Source organism: Camelus bactrianus, chromosome 3, assembly GCF_048773025.1.
Source record: "Camelus bactrianus isolate YW-2024 breed Bactrian camel chromosome 3, ASM4877302v1, whole genome shotgun sequence".
Taxonomy (NCBI): domain Eukaryota; kingdom Metazoa; phylum Chordata; class Mammalia; order Artiodactyla; family Camelidae; genus Camelus; species Camelus bactrianus.
Window position 1 is genome coordinate 116,555,860 of NC_133541.1, and position 8,286 is coordinate 116,564,145.

Below are 8,286 nucleotides of genomic sequence, written 5' to 3' on the forward strand. Positions count from 1 at the left end.
TAGATACTAGTATAAAGATAAACAGTAAGAAAAAGGTTTTTATATACTGAAATTAGGTAGTGAAATTAAGACAGGAATACAATGGGAATAGAAATATATTTACTTTTTGCTCATAGTGTGGATGAATTTTTACTACATTAAATAAGGATCTATAAATAAAACACAGAATTCGAGCTAGCTCTGTAGATTCAATGCAATTCCAACCAAAATCCCTGCACTTGTTTTCCAAAAATTCCAGTCTTATTCTAGAATTCATACAGAAACTCAAAGGACCCAGAACTGCCAAAGGCACCTGAAAGCAGATTAACAAACCTCAGACTGAACACTACCAGATACCAAGACTTATTATAAAAAGATAATGTGGCCTCAGTACAAGCATTGACTACATAGTCAATGAAACTCAACAGGGAATCCTGAAACAGACAGAACTGTGTGTGGTTGATGGCCAAAATGGCCTTATAATGCAGTGGAGACAATGGTGCATTTTTCAATAAGTAGTTTCATATTAACCAGGCATTAGCCTTCCATAGTACCATAAAAAAATTATCACACATGTACTGGCTTAAAGCAATCCAAAGTTACTATTCATCATTTGCAGGCAGGAATAGAAACTAGTGTGGCCACTGTGGGGAAAAGCAAGGTGGCTCCTCTAAAAAGCTCTGAATTACAGCCGGCCCAGCAGTTCACTGAACATCACTGTCCGTAGAGACATAAACAGATACATCAGTGTAAAAAGGATCAACAACCCAGTAACTACTGCTGTAGAGCCAAACAGAAAAAATATTAAATTTGGATAATCCATATCTTAAGTCCGATTAATTCTGAATTGAGAAACAAAGTAGGAGGTAAATAACTAAATCATAAGGGAACTAGCAGAAAATGACATAATCTCAAATCAAAGACTGTCTCTACAAGCAGATGTCCTAAGAGGAAAGACACAGGTGAGACGCGGGATACACACACATTTGCACACAGCCTTCACGACCGAAACTTCAACATGAGAAAATCAGGAACATCATGCACGGCCGTGGGGGCTCCAGTCCAGACGGTGCCGCAGGAGGACCTAACCTCTGACCCCCATGGGCCCCGGCTCCACAGCCCAGAGGACCAGGTTCCCCGGAGAAGCCCGACGAAGCCGAGGGCTCCCAGAGGCCAGAAGGGCTTTCCCCGCACCCCCAGCCCAGATAGGAGGGACCTCACCCCCAGGACCGAGGGTCGCCGGCACACCCCGCACCCGAGGCCCGCGCCCCCACCACGTGCAGCTCTGAGAAGCTCAGAGAACTGCAGACTCACCCTCTGTGGAGGCTGTCGTGTCAGAGGCTCCTCGGGGGAACCGTCTCCTGAGGGGCCGACGTCCTGTCAGAGGCCCCGGGGGGAGGGGAGGCGGCAGGTCTGACACCAGCAGCGCTGGGCCTGGCCACCTCGGTCTCCGCTCCAGACCGCAGCTTCCAGCGACCGGACTGGCGTCTGAGGCCCTCGATGCACCTTGGGGTTCCGTCTGGGTCCCCGGTTTACATGTGTGGGGTTTACGTCTGTGGGGTTTACGGCAGGGGTTTATGACTTGGGGGTGGTTTACGACTTGGAGGAGTTTACGACTTGGGGGGCTTTACGACTTGGGGGGCTTTACGGCTTTGGGGGTTTACAGCTGAGAGGTGTTAGTCTGGGCCCCGCTTCTGTGGCTGCCGCCAGGGGCCACCTCGACTGCCTGGCTCTGGTGGCCCGGCCGCTCCCGCCCCTGGCTCCCACGGAGGTGACCGGTGCAGGAGGAGTTCTTCAGCGGCCTCACCTGCGACACACAGGGGAGGCCACAGAGCCAGGAGCCTCGTCTTCCTCTTCGTGGACGAGAGGCCTCCGAGCTGCAGCCTGAGGGGCGACCACACCAAAAGGCCAAAGGTAACCTGTGTCCCCTCCCTCCGCGCGGCCTCCACATGGTTGTCCGTAGGGACAGTAGGTCCTTGAGCAACACGGGCGTGAGGTGTGCGGGTCCACTCACACCAGAGTGTTTCAGTAAACGGGTGCTCTAAATATGCACACCATAAACCAACACATCTTAAAATATTTCTCCCGTGGATTAAAGGAAGAGCAGGGAGTTGTGGTTTTCACAAAGTACGAGAGGAATTTTTCCCCCCACTCCCTAGTTTCCCACATTGTATAATATGATAATGTTTGTTGTGAATCTGCAAAAGGGCTGCATGCCACTTGTGTGTGCTGTAAGGTTTCTAATTGCTACCGTCAGCTGTTTCCAAGATCCTTAGGTGGTCAAAGTGGGTTTATTTTGGATGTCAGTTATCCAAGAGAGCTTTAACTACTATATTTTGTCACATACAGTTTATAATGTGGTTCAAAGACTCTGAATTACTTGGGAGACTTTACCACAAATTGCTACCACCATTTCTTTGGATCGGTGTGTCCTAAACTACATAATGGGGGTGGGGATCATCTGTCCTTCTCATTGTCTCTGCATTTGCACTCCCAAATGGATGAAACAGTATATTCCATGTGTCCTACTGATTTTTCTAACTAGTCTGTAAAAAATGATTAGCCTTCATCCTTAATATGGAACATTGTACAGATTTCTACTGTAATATCAGCATATATTTAAAATTTCTAGAACACATCCAGCAAGGGGCTATACTCTGTCATGTTTTTGCCATTTAGCAATCATTTACATCAATACAAAGCCATAAAAAAAATTAAGGAGCATTTTTTTCCAGATTGCCTATGGTAGTTTTCAATAGGAGAATTTTGAGGTATCAATTTTTGATTCTAGGAAAATCTCTTTCTTAACTTAGTTCCATAAACTGTAGGACTGGCAGTATTATTTTTTATCAGCTATTTTTATTTCATCTTTGTTGTATGGGTTTTTATGTTTAATCTTCCTTCGTGTTATGTATAAGAGCTACTCATTTACTCTAGTTTGCCACAGATACTCAAATGACAGCAGAACGGAATCCTCTGTTCCAACTGTTCTCCAAAAATGGGAATCTGACCTACTCATCAGCATTGCCTTTTGAATGCTGATCCTCTGCTCATGTATTTTTTGTGGTGTATTCCCTAATTCTTCTGTGTTTTATTTAACAGTTTTCCCATCCACACACACACTGTTGTCTATCAAGCATTCAGATTCTTCATTTAGAGCAATGTAATTTTACCGGTTCTTTCCCACCCTTGTTCAGTCACTCCTCACTTGGGCAATCCTGGTGACAATATGACAGTGTATACAATCTTCTTATACCTCATTGGTGATCTGGTTGATTTCTTCTTGGAGAGGGGGGACAGACTTACCTTTCCAGAGCTCGTTTTCATGACCATATCATAAGGATGGGTGTGACTTGGTGTTGAAATTTGAGCCAGAACACCCATTTAATCCCAAAGTTTTGATTATCTAAAATTCTTCATTTGGAAAAGCACTTATATCTGTTTTCTGCAACCCGCTGGTGAAAATACAGTGATTCCTTTTTCTCAGTCATTCAGTGGACAGTTTTATACCTACACAATGACAGGGACGCTTTTAATGAATACACAGAGATTGAAAGATTATCAAGTCTAGAGATTTAGTTGCATCCAGGGAAAGGAAGTGATACACATAGAGAAAGAAAAAATTTTACATAAGTCGATGAGTATATGCAGTTGTGGTATTTTACAACTGAATTTCAACTAATGCTGCTTTTCATATGGAAAAAGTTTTAAATTGTTGGATCTAGAAATGTCTGGTCTCTTAGGAATAGCAGAAATGAATGGAGACGATATTTCCACCAAGAATGTAACCTCTTTTTATCCTTGAAATGTTAGTTTTGTTTCTCTTCACCCTGAAGTTTTCAATATCAACTATATTTGGGGAGCAGTTCTTTTTCTCTCACATAACTTATTTTCTTAACCAGAGAGTGACAATATGTGGGCCTGGGATTGAATTTCTGTGTTAAAATGTTGGCTCTGAAATGCCACACTTGTCCATAGACACACACTAGTCTAACAGAACCGTGAAGCTTGCATATTTTTTTCTGTTCCATGTTAGTGTAATTTTTTTAGGACTGTGCAAATGTCAGACGTGCCTAGGAAACCAGCCTCGTCCTGGTCAGTCATTAATTCTGAGAAGGGTGAGGCCTCATGCAGGTGAATGCAGGTCAACTTCTGACAGTGCTTTGTGCCACCGCTTAGCATGGGACCAACAACACTAAGAATCAGGGAGAAATTTTCTTGTATTCCTACACTACCAGAAGCCTTAGAAATGCTAGAATCCTGAAAGCACACACATTAAAGGGACAGTAGCAACAAGGAAAACTAAATCCAACCTGCTTGTTTGCATGGTGCCCATCACCCTTGCTGCAAATCTCCTGCCCAGCTGGGGTTGTGACATCAGGGCACACTCTATGCTCCCTGTCCTTCATGAACTCTCTCCTAATTAAATCTCTAATGGAAGTATGGTGAGTCACTGAATCAGTGGTTGCACTTGTATTGTTTTGAAAAGGAAGAGTGTGAGAAAAATATCCCATGAGTGAGGGTGGCTGTTTTTACATGGTAGGGTTTTAGTATTTTTATAAGCTCTATATTTCATTGTCCTTACAACATGCGACTAGTAAGCAAAGACAGTAGCATTCTTTGCATTGGATTGAATCCATTCCATCCATAAAGGTCATTTTTAACCAAGCACAAAATCTTACAAACAGGGATGATAAATACATTAGCGACAACTCAATCTACAGGGGAGACGTGATCTAGAAGAAGTCTAGAAGACAACCCACTTGACCCCACTCTAGACTGGCCAGAGAAACCGCGGTTCATAAGAGTTGCACTCCATTCAAAAAGAAATGGTATAAAAATGCAGGTCATGTCCAGTGCAAACTGGAACCAGGCTGATATCGGTACTTCTTTTGTTCCCTGAAATAGTGTTCATCAGGTCAGAAAGAGATCAATAGGCTGAAGGTGATTTCAAGGTAGATTAAAGGTAACTGAACCCAAAGTCCACAAGCAGAACACTAGGAGCTATGGAGAGTTTTAGTATATGATAAACATTTTCATTGTATGGACGTGTGAGCAAGTGAATGCTTACATAGAAGAAGATGGGCAGCCCCTTCCAAGACATCTGTGTCCATCCGGACACCCAGATGTACTACACCAACTACCTGTCTTGACGTGAGGCTTTGAATGAGGTGAGAGTGAATTTTCTAGGTTGCTTTCTTAAACCGAGATGTTCAAAATCCAAGGAAAAAGTAGCAGCTTGTTTACCTGGTGGGAGGCGCAGTCGCCACATGACAGGGCATGTGAGAGTAGCCAGACTCAATGGACAGCTTCCTGGCTCTTCCTCGGTCTGTCTCTAGACATTAGGATCCGATGTGCAGTGGACAGCCTCACTCTTGCAAGTGTGGCCCCCTGGCCAGCAGCCCGGTGAGAGCTGCAGCATCTTAGGGGCCACAGCAGACCCACCAGACCAGAACCTGCATTTAACCAGCCCCGCCAGGGATGCAGATCCACACTGAAGTTTGGGAAGCAGTGGTTGGTAGAGCAGGTTTGGCTGGCTTTCTGTCTGGTCGCCCCACACCTAAAGGTAATACAGAGCCCAGGCATGTTGCCTCAGGAAGTCATCAAGTTTCATTATGTCACATTTCATTTTATAACATTTTCTGATTTTATTTAGCTTTTCTCCAAAGTAACAGAACCTCCCTTTTCTTTATCCACAGGCCTTAATCTTTCAAAGGAGTTTGGCTTCATGCTACCATCTCAGGTAATGTCAACTTTCTATTATGGACACTATATGGAGCAATACGGGAAATGTCTTTAAAGTTCAGCCTCAGATTTGATTAAATTTTTTCTTTTTCTTTTCTTTTTCTTTCTTTCTTCATCTTCTTCTTCTTTTTTTTTTTTTGGTGACAATTGTTAATTGAGTCATTAGCAAACCAGTATTTTTTGTTTTATTTTGTTTTTTTGTTTTTTTTTTTCCACAGCAAGCAAGGAAGTCACCTAGAGCATTATTTAGAAAAATGATACGTTATTAGAACCACACAGAAGATGCCAGGGCTGGTGCCAGAAACCACAGAACAGGCTGCATGCACAAGTCCAGGATGTGCACAGGTGTTCTACACCAGACCTAAGGATACACGTCTCCATCTGGAAAAGTGGTCCTACCACCTGAACAGTTCCCTGCATCCACTATATTGTAAACGCTGGCAGAGTGGGGATCGTGAATCTATTTTATAATAGTAGGAGGAGTTCAAAGGGAAGAGAGAATTAAAGCAACCTCCAGTCCATTCCTGATTGCCAAGCAGCCGCTCCCCACATGGAGATGTCTCTTCTGTGGTTTTTCACGAGGAATACCAGAGGGGCCTTCTCCTCTGGGAACTAAATCGCTCTTATCCCATCACTGCAGTGGTTCCCATCAGGTTCCTGATCTCGAACCCTTTAGGACCTGAAAGATGAACACAGCACATTGAATAACCTCAATCTAAACTAAGATTTGGGCGTAATAGGCTATTTTCAGCAATTTGCAAAGTCTCCTCCTCCTGCTGCCAAAATTGACTTTCAGGAGGAGGCTGTTTCCTGAACCCTTCCGGAGGTAGTGATCTGGACACTTCCTCTGAACACCACTGAAAAAGCAAGAACACAGATGGGGAGAGAAAGGAAAGGAAGTAAGGAACAAAGACAGGTAACTGTATCCTAAATAAATTACAGGAGATCAGCAGAGGAGGTGAGGCTTGACAGCAATGCTGGCAAAGCCAGAGCCTTTGATGTTGGAATACCTGGTTGAAGATTAACCAAGCAAGCAGAGTAGATGGGAAAAGAGGATTTATAATAATTTGGGAGAGGAAGATAGAAGAGACATAGCAGCCAGTTCAGAGACATAGCATAACACCCACTACTCATTGTGCCCCCGCGGTATGAGACGTAAATTTAGTAGCAAGCCCAGCAACTCCACTGATAGTTTTTCCAAAAGAGAGAAAAAAGCAGCTCCTTTTCAAATGCTTTACAAATAAACTCAGAAGGCTTGGTTGTGAGTGATGTTATCATTCTCATGCCTCCTGCCACCCTCCTGCCCCCCCCACAGCCAAGCTACGTTCACATGGGTGGGGGTGTGGCCCAGGGGGCACCTTCCTCCCTTCTCTGTGTGATACTTAGCCTTTAAATCCCAGCTTCACAGCCACTTCCCTGGGAAGCCTCTACGACAGCCCTGCTCATCACTCCGTCCTCTGCACCCCTACATGCTTTGCTCATACCTAGAGAGCTTTTTGTTTTTCTATGCTTCTCCCATAGGAGTTTGGGTTCCTGAAAAGAGGGACTGGGTCTTATCTTTGAGAAATGTCTCTGAAATCTTGAGTGTGAATCCCTAGAGCAATTGAGAGACACAGTAAGGGGAGAGCATAGGGGGGCACGTGTGGGACAGCCACCTCCGTGCTGTACTAGTACACGCCTGCAGGCCACATTTTTTCCTCATGTATCAAAAGGACTAATCTCTCTCCTGAATAACTCTTCAGATTATAAGGAACAAAATGGATAATAGATCTGAAAGCACTTGAAAAATCTAATGGAGCCTGTATATTTAAGATAATATCATTTTGGTGGTGAAAGGTGAGGAAAGCAGACTCTTTGTTGGATGGATGGATAGATGGGTGGATGGGCAGATGAACAGATGGGTGGGTATAAATATGGGTAGATGGATAGGTGGATGAGCAGATGGATAGATGATGGATGGATAGGTGGATGGATGGATAAATGGATGGTTGGGGGGTAGGTGGATGGGTAGATGAATGGGTGGATGGATGGATAAGTGGGTGGGCAGATAGGTGGGTAGATGGGTGGATGAGTGGATAAAGAGCAGCTAACAGGAAGTTAAGGTCAGAAAGCATCTAACTTCAAGTTTTTCCAGACCATTCTCTCAGGTAAACACCTCCCCAAGGATTCTGAATTTAGAAATGGGAAGATACGAGTAGGGAACAGCCCCACCTAATGAACAAAATGTTATCTAGTGAGTACACATAACAACACCTCTAGTCTGAAAGCTAGTAACTCGTTTCTCACATTTACTTAGCATTTTTGTAGTATCTTAACATACATTGATTTAGAGTAAGTTTAATATTTAATGTGACATCTAATAAATTTCCAACAAGACACTCAACATTTAGGCAATAATGTTATATTTAAATTTAAAAAGTTGGATAAGGTTCAAGATAGTTAAAAAAACTGTTTCAAACAGTAGGGGAGAAAGTTCATAATAGGAGCCTTTTGAGGGGGGGCTTTATTTTGCTTTATTTTTTAAAAAAAATCAATGAAGAAGTCCAAATTTAACTTTGTTTC

At 43.5% G+C, this 8,286-nt stretch overlaps 1 long non-coding RNA gene across 1 annotated transcript; it reads left to right on the forward strand.

The window, feature by feature from the left end:
- Window positions 1–1,164: 1,164 nt before the first annotated feature.
- On the forward strand, window positions 1,165–7,115 carry LOC123616487 (uncharacterized). Its single transcript, XR_006724491.2, has 3 exons — window positions 1,165–1,893; window positions 5,679–5,722; window positions 5,943–7,115. It is a non-coding gene; the product is annotated as an uncharacterized LOC123616487 (long non-coding RNA).
- The last annotated feature ends 1,171 nt before the right edge of the window (window positions 7,116–8,286 follow it).